This window comes from Mirounga angustirostris, unplaced genomic scaffold, assembly GCF_029215605.1.
Source record: "Mirounga angustirostris isolate CCGP_5_RB_7025 unplaced genomic scaffold, mMirAng1.0.hap1 SCAF_6, whole genome shotgun sequence".
Lineage (NCBI taxonomy): Eukaryota > Metazoa > Chordata > Mammalia > Carnivora > Phocidae > Mirounga > Mirounga angustirostris.
In genome coordinates, this window is record NW_026991714.1 from 125,992,661 (window position 1) to 126,004,764 (window position 12,104).

Genomic DNA, 12,104 nt, shown 5'->3' on the forward strand with positions numbered 1-12,104 from the left:
GAGCCGAAGGCAAACGCTTAATCATCTGAGCCACCCAGGCGCCCACAACTTTTTTTTTTTTTAATGAAACATTCTTCTTATTATTCATGCAACACTGATTCAATCCACAGACAGAAAATAAAAGAGCCACATACAATAATTTACCCAATAATCTATTTAGGACATTGCCTAGTCTGTGCTGAATAGTGCAGAAACACTCAGGGCACAAAGTTAGGGCTGGCAAAGAGTCTGGAAATTTGAGATAGGAAATCCAAGAGAGGAAAAAGCCACAGAAGGGGAGCTCTCAAAACTCTGAATAAATTCTAAAATGAAAATTATAATCTAGGTACAAAATCTAAGTATAAACTGACCACAGAACTGTGACACTCCAAAATGTCTGTTGGAAGGCAACAGCTGGAAAGCTAAAAAGGCTGAGCAAAGATTTCAGCTGCTGCCCAATGCAGGGAGAGAGTGTTTTGAGTTTGAATTATGCCAAGTTAAAGAGGCTTGATAAACATCTGGACTCTCCAGTAAAACTGCAGAAAGGAGTAATGCCAAGGAGTAAAGACTATGTCTCACCCTAAGACTAAAAGAAAAACGAAAACAGATCTGCTCTATCAAAGTGTAAAATGAAGCCTACATTAGTTCAAGGTGACCAACCAAATATTGAACTGTCTGCTTGAATTTAAAAAAAAAAAAGCACTCTTCAGAGGAAGAGGAAAAAATCCAGATTCTCTACAGTATCAAACATAATGTCCAAATACAATTAAAAACATACTAGACGTGGAAATAGAAAAATGTGACCCATAGTCAAAAGAAAAAGTAGTTATAGAAACCCCAAAATAATTCAGATGTTGGAATTAGCATATAAGTACTTTTAAAATTTTATTTTTTTAATTCCAGTATAATTCACATACAATGTTATATTAGTTTCAGGTATACAATATAGTGATTCAACAATTCTGTACATTACTCAGTGCGCATTAGGATAAGTGTACTCTTAATCCCCTTCACCTATTTCACCTATTCCCCCACCCACCTCCCCTCTGGCAACCACCAGTTTATTCTCTATATTTAAGAGTCCAATTTTTTTTAAGATTTTATTTATTTATTTGAGAGAGAGAGAGCATGAGTGGGGGGAAGGGGCAGAGGGAGAGGAAGAAGCATACTCCCTGCTGAGCAGGGAGCCCAATGTGGGGCTCAATCCCAGGACCCTGAAATCATGACCTAAGCCGAAGGCAAACACTTAAACAACTGACCCACCCAGGTACTCCAAGAGTCCATTTTTTTGCTTGTCACTCTTTTTCTTTGTTTGGTTTGTTCCTTAAATTCCACATATGAGTGAAATCATATGGTATTTCTTACTCTGACTGACTTACTTCATTTAGCATTATACCCTCCCTTTTATTGCAAATGACAAGATTTCATTCTTTTTTATGGCTGAGTAATATTCCATTATATATATAATATATATATTATATATATATATAATATATATATATGGATACGTCTTCTTTATCCATTCATCTATTGATGGACACCTGGGTAGCTTCCATAACTTGGCTATTATAAATTATGCTGCAATAAAATAAACATAGGGGTGCATATATCTTTACAAATTAGCATTTTCATCTTCTTTGGGTAAATACCCAGTAGTGGAATTACTTGATCATATGGTAATTCTATTTTTAATTTTTTGAGGAGCCTCCATACTGTTTGCAAACAAGTACCTTAAAGCTGCTATTATAAATATAATCAAGGTCTAAAGGAAAAGATGATCATAATGGATGAGAAGATGGAACATCTAAGCAGAAAAATAGGAACTATGCAAAAGAACCAAATGAAAACTCTACAAATGAAAACTGCAGTATCTGAAATAAAAAATTCAACAGATAGGCTTAATAAAAGATTGGAGCCATCCCCCCAAAAAGTCACAAACTTGGAAAGTTCTTTGGCTGAAGAGAAATGACATCAGATGGAACTTCACACAGACAAGGAAAAATAAAGGAGACTGGAGGGGCACATGGATGGCTCAGTCAATTAAGCATCTGACTCTTGATTTTGGCTCAGGTCATGATCTCAGGGTTCTGAGATGGAGCATCATGTCAGACTCTGTAATGGGTGTTGACTCTGCTTAAGGTTCTCTCTCTCCCTTTCCCTCTGCCCCCCCAAAAAAGGGGGGGGACTGGACATGGTAAATATGTGGATAATCTTAACATGATATCTTGCATCTTCATTTCTTGAAAAAAACAACTGACTGTATACACTTACTACTGAACTATACACTTAAAAATAATTAAGATGATAAATTTTGTATGTTTTTGTCACAATAAAAAAACATATTATTATTTAATGAAAAAAATATAATATTTGGGGGATTATAATATACATAGATATAAAATAAATAAAACTATCACAAAGGATGGGGGTCTAAGTGGAATTACAGTGTTATACAAGTTTTATTGCAATTAGTGCTACATTAATTCTTTTTTTTAAAAGGTCTTATTTATTTATTTGTCAGAGATAGAGGGAGAGAACAAGCAGGAGCACAAGCAGGGGGAGCAGCAGGCAGAGGGAGAAGCAGGCTCCCCGCTGAGCAAGAAGCCCAATGCGGGACTCGATCCCAGGACCCTGGAATCATGACCTGAGTCGAAGGCAGACACTTAAATGACTGAGCCACCCAGGTGTCCCAGTACTACATTAATTCTAAGTAGAATATGATTACTTAATGATCAATACTGTAATCTTTAGTACAACTACTTAAAAATAATACAGAAGTTATAGCTAAAAGTCATTAAAATAATTAAAACATTAAAAATTGTATTAACCCAAAAGTAAACAGGAAAGGAGAAAAATAGGATGGGGGAAAAAGAGGCAGGACAAATAGAAAGCAAATAGCAAAATGGCAGACTTAGAATTCAACTTCCAACTATGTTGAAGTAACTGGTACTAAATCAGCCCTCCTGAAATAAACTATAAATCTGAACAAACCATTTGAGACTTTTTAAGGCAGAGAACAACAGAGAGCACAGTACTACAACTCTTGAGAGAAAGAAAACTCATGAGGTGAGTGAGCCCAGGATCACCCAGCTCTCTAACTGGATATAATTTTCCAACTGTAATGCAGAGACCTAGAGCCTGAGCTGGTTGAGGTGATCCCGCTGATCTGAGGAGGCAGAAATCAGAGTCTGGGTTGGCTGAAGTAGCTGTAATCTACGATGAAAGGTAACAGAGAAAAGGTGGCTATGCAGAGAAGTCCCCTGGAGCCCTGTGGGAGGTCCTGTATAAAATCCTTAACTGAGGACAAGGCTATACATGTTCAGTGAGACTATGAGAGTATACCAGATAGCAGTTAAGACAGAGTTGAGAGGGAAATAGAGATATTAGAGAACAAGCACTGCTAGAGAAAAAAAGCATAGTTCCTGGCCTTTTCAGAGTGGAGAGATCCTGTTAATACTTTGATAACATAGCTGGCATTCAGTTGAAACAGCAGAAGGCTACACCATAGGAGTAATGGTCAAGCTTTACTATAAGACCTACTCTAGATGCACCCTAACAAAGTATGAAACCAAGTTTTAATAAGATCCAGAAGAGAAATGGAGTTTGAAAGTTAATTCCTGACAAGCTAGACGAGCTTGAGAAACATCCTGAACTTTCCACAGATCTGTGGAAATTAAATTAAATTACAAATCAAAAATAATGAGATATCTAGAAAATCTCCTAGGATCTGGAAATTAAATCTTTTCTAAATAGCCCATGGTCAAGGAAAAATCACAAGAGAAATTAGGAAATACTTCAAACTAAAAAATAGTAACTTACCAAAATTCGTGGAACACAGAACAAACAATGCTTAAAGGAGGAATTTAGTTTTAAATTCACACATTAGAGAAAATAGCAAGATTTAATATCAATTATCTAACTTTTCACTTTAAGAAGCTAGAGAAAGAAGAGCAAATTAAGTCCAAAGTAAGTCATAAGAAAGGAATAATAAAGATTAGAGTAGAAATCAGCAAATAGAGAAAATTAACGGGCGCCTGGGTGGCTCAGTTTGTTAAGTGGCTGCCTTCGGCTCAGGTCATGATCCTGGAGTCCCGGGATCGAGTCCCGCATCGGGCTCCCTGCTCGGCGGGGAGTCTGCTTCTCCCTCTGACCCTCCTCCCTCTCATGCTCTCTGTATCTCATTCTCTCTGTCTCAAATAAATAAATAAAATCTTTTAAAAAAAATAGAGAAAATTAACAAAACCAGCATTTTTTCTTTTAAAGGATTAATAAAATTAATAAACACCTCTCAATAAAAATTAAGAAAAAAACAGGAAAATCACAAATTAACAGTATCAGAAATAAGAGAGAAGAATCACTACAGATCCCAAAGACATTAAAAGGATAATAATGTAATATTATGAACAACTCTATGGCAATAAATCCAACAACTTAAATAAAATGGGCAACTCTTTTTTTAAAAAGACAAAAATTTATGAAGAAATACAAAGTCTGAATAGCCCCTATATGTATCAAAGAAACTATAATAAAAATTTTGCATAAATAAAACTCCACACCCATCTGAGTTCACTGGAAAGTTCTATCAACCTTTAAGGAGACTTAATACTAATGTTACATAAACACTTTCAGAAAACAAAAAAGAATGTTCCCACTTTATTTTATAAGCCAGCTCAATCCTGATACCAAAATCTGACAAGGACATTACAAAAAAAGAAACTTACAGGCAAATAGCCCAAATCCTCAACTGTATTAACTAATGGGAAAAGAGTGTTTTCACCAAATGCTGCTAGGATAAATGGATGAACATATGGAAAAAATGAATATTAATTTCCTCCTAACACAATTAATAATGTGAAATGGATCACAGACCTCAGTGTAAAAGCAAAACTATAAAATGTCTAGAAGAAAAGATGAAAGAAAATTTTTGTGGGCTTGAGAGTTGACAAGGATTTCTTAGATATAACACCAAGAACATTAAACATAAAAGAAAATTTTGATAAACTGGACTTACTGTAATTAAAACTTCCTGCTCTATAAAGCAGAGTAGAGTTTCATAAAACTGAGTAAAAAGTTAGCAGTTCCCTAACAGGAGAAAGCATAAACAGATTGTGGGATAGTCATACAATGGAAAACTCAGAATTTTTAAAATTTTATTTATTTATTATTTATTTTTTGAACTGGATCAGTTATCTTAATTAAGTTCTTTGCAAGAAACTTGGAACACCAATTTGTGAGGATAAACTCCATTTCTGAGAGAAAACACAGAGCAGAGGTAGTTCTAAAGCTGAGGAAGAGCTTTGATTTTTGGCAGAATTTGTGAGTCCATAGCTTTCTGATCAACCTTGTACTGTTCTGTAATCTCATATTTCCCCTTCTCTGTGTCAAAAATCTCAAAAGTTTATACAGCTTCTTCTTGAAGTAAGCATAAGTGAGATGATTTGGAATTTTTGCACTACTGATATAAATTTTGATGGATTGGCAATAACAAATTTCTGGTGTGTTCTATGCAGAGGAACTTAACTGAGGGCCAGAGATCCAGTCACAAGTAGCAAGCCACTGCTCAGTTGCTTAAGGAAAACCACCCTCTTGCTTCTATGGTGCCCAATGAGGACAATCAAAATGGTTCCAGGTTACTCTGGTTTCTCTTCAGATCATATAAATCTTTCACCTTTTACAAAATGGTTCCAGGAATGATGCTAGCTCGCAGTTTTCTCACATGCTGAAGGAAAGGTTTTTGCCGTGGCTCAATAGCTTTTGAGTCACATCTTCAGTAAGATAATACCTAGGCAATTTGTGAAGCTCAACCACTCAGATATCACCATTTCTGTCACCACCAACTGGTTTTGTAACAGTATCAAGAACCTTCTTCTTTTTCCTTTCAACCCTGGATTTAGCTGCTGAATTCTTCCTCTCGTACATGGCCTTTTTGTAATACATAGCTGATTGGGAGTATCTGTCAATTCCCCTGACTAGGTCAGAGTTTCAGCTGCAGTGATGCTTCTTCTTTAGTGTTTCAGCCTTCAGATTACCCTTCTTAACCTTGCCTCCACCATCAGCTTTCTTGGCTTTAGGTTTTTTCCCCTTACTATCTGGATTCTCAGCTTTCATCTCCCATCTTGGAAGATGGGGAAGAGTCAAAAAAATTTTTAAATGAACTACTGATACACACAACAAAGATGACTATTTGGGGGGCACCTGGGTGGCTCAGTCAAGTTTCGGCTCAGGTCGTGATCTCAGGGTCATGGGATTGAGCCCTGTGCTGGGCTCCACACTCAGTGTGGAGTCTGCTTGAGATTCTCTGTCCCTCTACCCCTCTCTACGCTCACACTCTCTCTAAATAAATAAATAAATAAATAAATAAATAAATAAATAAATAAATAAATAAATAAAAATTTTTAAAAAAACAAAGATGAGTATTGGAAACATTACACTAAGCTTAAAAATCTAGACACAAAACAGTATCTATGAAGTTCAAGAACAGGCAAAATAATCTATGAAATCAGAATGTAGTGGCCTTCTAAGATGTAGCTGAACTGGAAAGGGACAGTAGGGAACTTTCTGGATGATAGAAATGTTCTAGATTCTGTTTAAGGTGATGGTTACATAGGTGCATACTTTTATCAAAAGCAATCAAATTGTACACTTCGGATCTTTGCATTTTATGATAAATAAATTTTATTCAATTTTTCAAGTGACACTATAAAAAAAAATTTTAGTTCCTGCTGAATTATGTAATTTTCCATCTAGATTTCAAAAGGTATCAAGTACCAAGTAAAATAAAACTCAATGACCCATACACCTTACATGAATCCGAAAGGTTCCAAAGTTTACTCACTTAATATTCTACAGATTAGGAAAGGCATATCCAGTATGAAAAGACACAACAAGAACAAGAATGGAGTGTCATGTTATCTGCTTCTTCCCTTCACCTCCCCACAGTGTTCAACCTCCAAAGAAAGCCCACCTGAATGCTCTGAAGACCAAAAGTTGTCAATAAGCTTTCAAGCCTTGTCACCATAAGGTAGGAATAACTCCAGACAAAACTTATCATCAGAACAATAACCAGGACCAACCTAAAAGCAATCACTCCTTTGGTAGCCCCATCAAGGTCATTCAAGTCAGTGAGACTGACCTTTCTCAACATTAACCCAGGATTCTAATCAAGCTGACATGGAGATGAACTTATTTTGTCCAGCTGGCTACAAAAACACATGCATGAATTCTTTCTTGCTCACCCTCAAGCTAGCCTTTCCCTCCCCTTCTCCTGTTTCTTTTCTTTTTCACACATGCACAAACAGTCACGTCGTCATATGAGACAAGTGAACACTGAATCTTAAGGGTAGAAAAACAGATGTTTTCCAATTATCCTTCACAAAACCATATTTTATATTGGGTTCTTCTATGGATTTATAACCAATGAAGAGATGTTACTACATTAGCTCATGGAGGGGGATGATAAAAACTGGAAAGGAAGAGTCAGACAAGGCAAAGAGAAGCTATCCAGAAGGCTGCAATTGGAGAAGCATGACAAATGGGCAGCACAGTTTTAGAGGGTTCCGGCAGAAAGGCAGATTGCCTGACTGGGAGATTCTCCGCAGCTGGAGCATCGCACACACCATCTGGAATTTTTTAAATCTGCTTTCCCCAGGTGATATGATTCTCAGAGTGCCAGTGGAGATGAGAAAAGAAGTAATTGTATAGCACAGAACAGCTCCAAATGCTCCCCAAATTAGTTAATGAAATCTTGTTTGAATCAGTTTCAGCTTCCCCTCCACATTGAGCCCCTAGTTTTGTGTTGTTGTTCCCCCACAAAAAAAAAAAAATTGAATGGTAGGAGTTTAACCCCTAAAGGTTCTCTGTACAGTGGAACAAAACATGATTCCCAGAACAATGGTCAAAAATGGTGCTCCAACTGTCGGATCTGGTCCAAATTTCCCAAGACAGGCCAACAAAGCTTCATTTTCAGTCTCACTCCTCTTGACTGGTCTTAGCACTACTTTTAGCTGTTGCCAAATGGAGAGCCTACAGATTGAGGTCCCCTGTTTTCGTTCCCAGATGGTCCAAACTTCAGATTTAAAACAATAAGGGAAAATATAATTTTAAAAATCAAAAGCAACCATAAACCAAACTCATAAAAATGAAAGGCTTTGGTTTTATTTTTTCACAGTATATATCTGTGAATATGGAGGGGGTGCATGCAAGAAAAGGAGAGAGAGCTTACTGTGGAATAGGAGGGTGAGGGAAGGAATAAAAAGTAGCAGGAAAGGAATTCTGCCTCTATCCTCTATCCTCATATCTTCCCCTAATTGACTTTTTTTTTTCTCTCCTATCTTGTTTTATGCCAGAAGTATAAAGCAAACTTTTTCTATGAAGGGCCAGATAGCAACTTAGCAACTATTTTGGGTTTTGTGGGCCATGAGGGTTATGTCACAAGTACTCAACTCTGCCATTGTAGCATAAAAACAAACATAGACAATATGTAATGAATGAATATAGCTTTGTTCCAACTTATGAATAGCGAAATTTGGATTTTAAATACTTCTCGCATGTCATGAAATAATATTATTGTGATTTTTTTAAACTACTTAAAAATGTAAAAACCATTCTTTGGTCTCAAATCATGCAAAAAAAAAAAAAACCAGTCAGCAGGTTGGATTTGGCCCATGGGCCACAGGTTGCCAATCCCTATTTAATACCAATAAATGCCATTATTCAAGGTTCAATTCCAGAACTACACAATGGCTGCAGCAAGAGTCTCACATGATGTCTTACTCAGAGTAGTTTTTCAAAATTGAAGTGTTCCATTATACCATGAGGAACTGTGGTAAACTTTTCATTCTCAGGATCACAGATGTCGAAAGGTGTAAATAAATGTGTATCTAAAATAAATTCCTTTCCTGCTTTTAAACTTAAAATTTTCTCCTTTACCTATTCTTTTTATGGATCTTCTTCATTCTTGTTGGCATCAAGAAAGGGTAGTGTCTTGATGATCATAAACATTTTCAAGTATCTACCAGTGCTTCACTGTGGTGATGATAAAGATTAATATAGAGAGCAGTACATTTCTTTTCTCTTTCTCCCCCCACCCCACTTTTTTTTAAATGAAAACACCAACATGTCCACTCAAACAAATTAGCATCTCTATGTCGGCAGACTATTTGCTGGGAACAACAAACTCCTACGTCATTTTGAAAAGGGAAAAAAAGCTGGATACGAAAAAATAAGCAAGAAGAGTAGTTTATAACTTGTAAGTTTGGGCATAGCACTTTTCACAAGACTTTTCACTAAAGGGACCATTCTTAGCCAAAGGTACCAAGCCAGGAGCTGGTGCTACAGATATGGTCCTGGCCTTAAAAAACTTACAGTCAAGTTGTGGGGACATACGTATGAGGCAAAAAGAAGAGTAATATAGTAAACCACAAATACTTCACAGATTTCAATATATATTAAAATATACAGCAAGATAGAATCCCACACAGATATTTTAAAAATGAAAGCTTAGAGAAATTGTATGAGAAAAATCCAACTAAAAAATACATTGAAAAAATACTTCCTGCCTCACAAAACAGAATTAGAAAAATACTCAAAAAAGCCATAATAAAGTATAAATCCCCTCCCTACTCCCCTCCAAAAAACCTATGGATAAAAAGGAAGGATCATCCCAAAAGGAAAAGAAGACAATTACAAATATAGTAAAATATAAGAAATAAATCACAAAAGATAAATGATAATAGGGACATAAACATGAATGTCCTTGTGACATATATTGGGAGTTATATTTTTAGGTTTAAAGTCAACAGTGAATTTAAAAGTTTGAGCTAGTAGTGTTTAAAATTCTACATAAAATGCAAATATGTGGGGAATGCAAACTGGTGTAGCCACTGGAAAACAGTATGGAGGTTCCTCAAAAAGTTAAAAATAGAACCCCCATATGATCCAGTAATTGAACTACTGGGTGTTTACCCAAAAAATACAAAAACACTAATCCAAAGGGATACATGTACACCTATGTTTACAGCAGCATTATTTATAATAGCCAAATTATGGAAGCAGCTCAAGCATTCATCAACAGATGAATGGATAAAGAAGATGGGGTATGGTATATATATATACAATGGGATATTACTTAACCATCAAAAAGAAGATAGCAGGAAGGGAAAAATGAAGGGGGGGAAATCGGAAGGGGAGACAAACCACGAGAGACTATGGACTCTGAGAAACAAACTGAGGGTTCTAGAGGGGAGGGAGGTGGGGGGATGGGTTAGCCTGATGATGGGTATTAAAGAGGGCACGTACTGAATGGAGCGCTGGGTGTTATACGCAAACAATGAATCATGGAACACTACATCAAAAACTAATGTTGTAATGTATGGTGATTAACATAATAAAAAAAAAGAATGAGATCTTGCCATTTGCAATGATGTGGATAGAGCTAGAGAGTATTATATAAGTGAAATAAGTCAGTCAGAGAAAGACAAATACCACATGATTTCACTCATATGTGGAATTTAAGAAATAAAACAAACAAGCAAAGACGGAAAAAAGAGAGAGACAAACCAAGAAACAGATTCTTCACTATAGAGAACAAACTGATGGTTACCAGAGGGGAGGTGGGTGGGTGGGAGGGGTAATGGGTGAAACAGGTGATGGGGATTTAAGAGTATACTTATCATGAAAAAAATAATAAAATAAAATAAAAGGATACACAAACCATATCAAAATACATGCAGAGAAATGTCTAAAGAAACAAAAAATAAAGACGTTTCTGAAAGTGAAAAAAAAATCCAAACATGGGCAACAAGAAAAAACTAAAGATACAACTAAGCATCTGGTGGTAGGTACAGGTGACAAATAATCCAGGAACTCAGAGAAGGCTGAGGGCTGGGGAGTGATTTACAGAACATAGTTACACAGAGAGCACCACAGGAAAGAAATGCAGATGTTGAGGAAGGGGTGATGATGGGAGGGAACTTGGGCAGGATGGAAAGCTGCCTGCCCTTGACAAAAGGAGTCAATCCACTGGAAAATTATGCAAATAAGACCCAGACAAAATAATGTCAGACCAGACAGCCGGGGAAAACCAAACTCCAAGATGGTCTAACATCTCCTCTATACAATCCATCTGTGGCGATAATCAATGACCATTTGAATCATAAAGTTATTCTGAGATTATCTAATCCTAGGCATTAATTTTATAGATAAGTCTTCAAGCCAGAGAGGTGAACTATCTTATACAAGGTCACATCATGAGTTGATGGCCGGGTCTAGGACTCCAAACCTAGTACCCTATCTCCAGTGGTCCAGTGTGGTCCAGTATGCTGTCCATTGCACCACTCTGCCTCCACACCAAGTCCTCAAGTGAGGTGTCCATTACTGTTACTCTCTCAGGAATTTCTGAAAGTTGCCTTTCAGTATCTGAACTTATAATTGTAGTCTGTAAGTTCAACGCTTAGCAGAATAAATGTAGCTGGGTTTTATTGTTGCTTGTTTTTTATCATTACAGCATCGCCATTACTGATTGTGTGGCCTTGAGCAAGTAAGTTACTTTACCCCCCTTAACTTCAGGTTTTATATCTATAAAATAAAGGTAATAATAGTACCTCCCACAAAGGACTATGGTAAAGATTCAGTAACATTTTACATATAAAGCATGTAGTACATGTCCTGGAATATAATAAACAATAAGTGTTAGCTATTGTTAAAGAAGACGTTCACCCTCTCCCATATTTCTGCCCATGAGCAGCACCACAGCATAGTTAGTGGTTAGGACAGTAAAGAGCATAGACTCTGGGTGCCTCCTAGCTGTGTGGGCGTTGGCAAGTTATTTAAACTCTCTGTGTCTCACATTCCCTATCCATAAATTGGGTCATTGTAAAGATAAAATGAGATATTATATGTACACAATATCTTTTTAAAAATAGAAATGCTTTAAAATAGAAGCATTTGTGGGGCGCCTGGGTGATTCAAGTAGATTAAGTGTCTGCCTTTGGCTCAGGTCATGGTCTCGGGGCCCTGGGATAGAGCCCCGCATCGGGCTCCCTGCTCAGCGGGGAGTCTGTTTCTCCCTCTCCCTCTGCCCCCCCACTCATGCTCTCTCTCAAATAAAATCTTTTTAAAAAATAGAA

The 12,104-nt window shown here is 36.8% G+C and overlaps 1 protein-coding gene and 1 pseudogene across 3 annotated transcripts in view; both read right to left on the reverse strand.

Annotated features, from left to right (window-relative positions):
- The window catches only part of HPSE2 (heparanase 2 (inactive)), a 655,327-nt gene that overhangs the window by 531,377 nt on the left and 111,846 nt on the right, over positions 1 to 12,104 (reverse strand). The window lies entirely within an intron of this gene.
- LOC123845602 (large ribosomal subunit protein eL6-like) lies at positions 5,171 to 6,106 on the reverse strand (annotated as a pseudogene).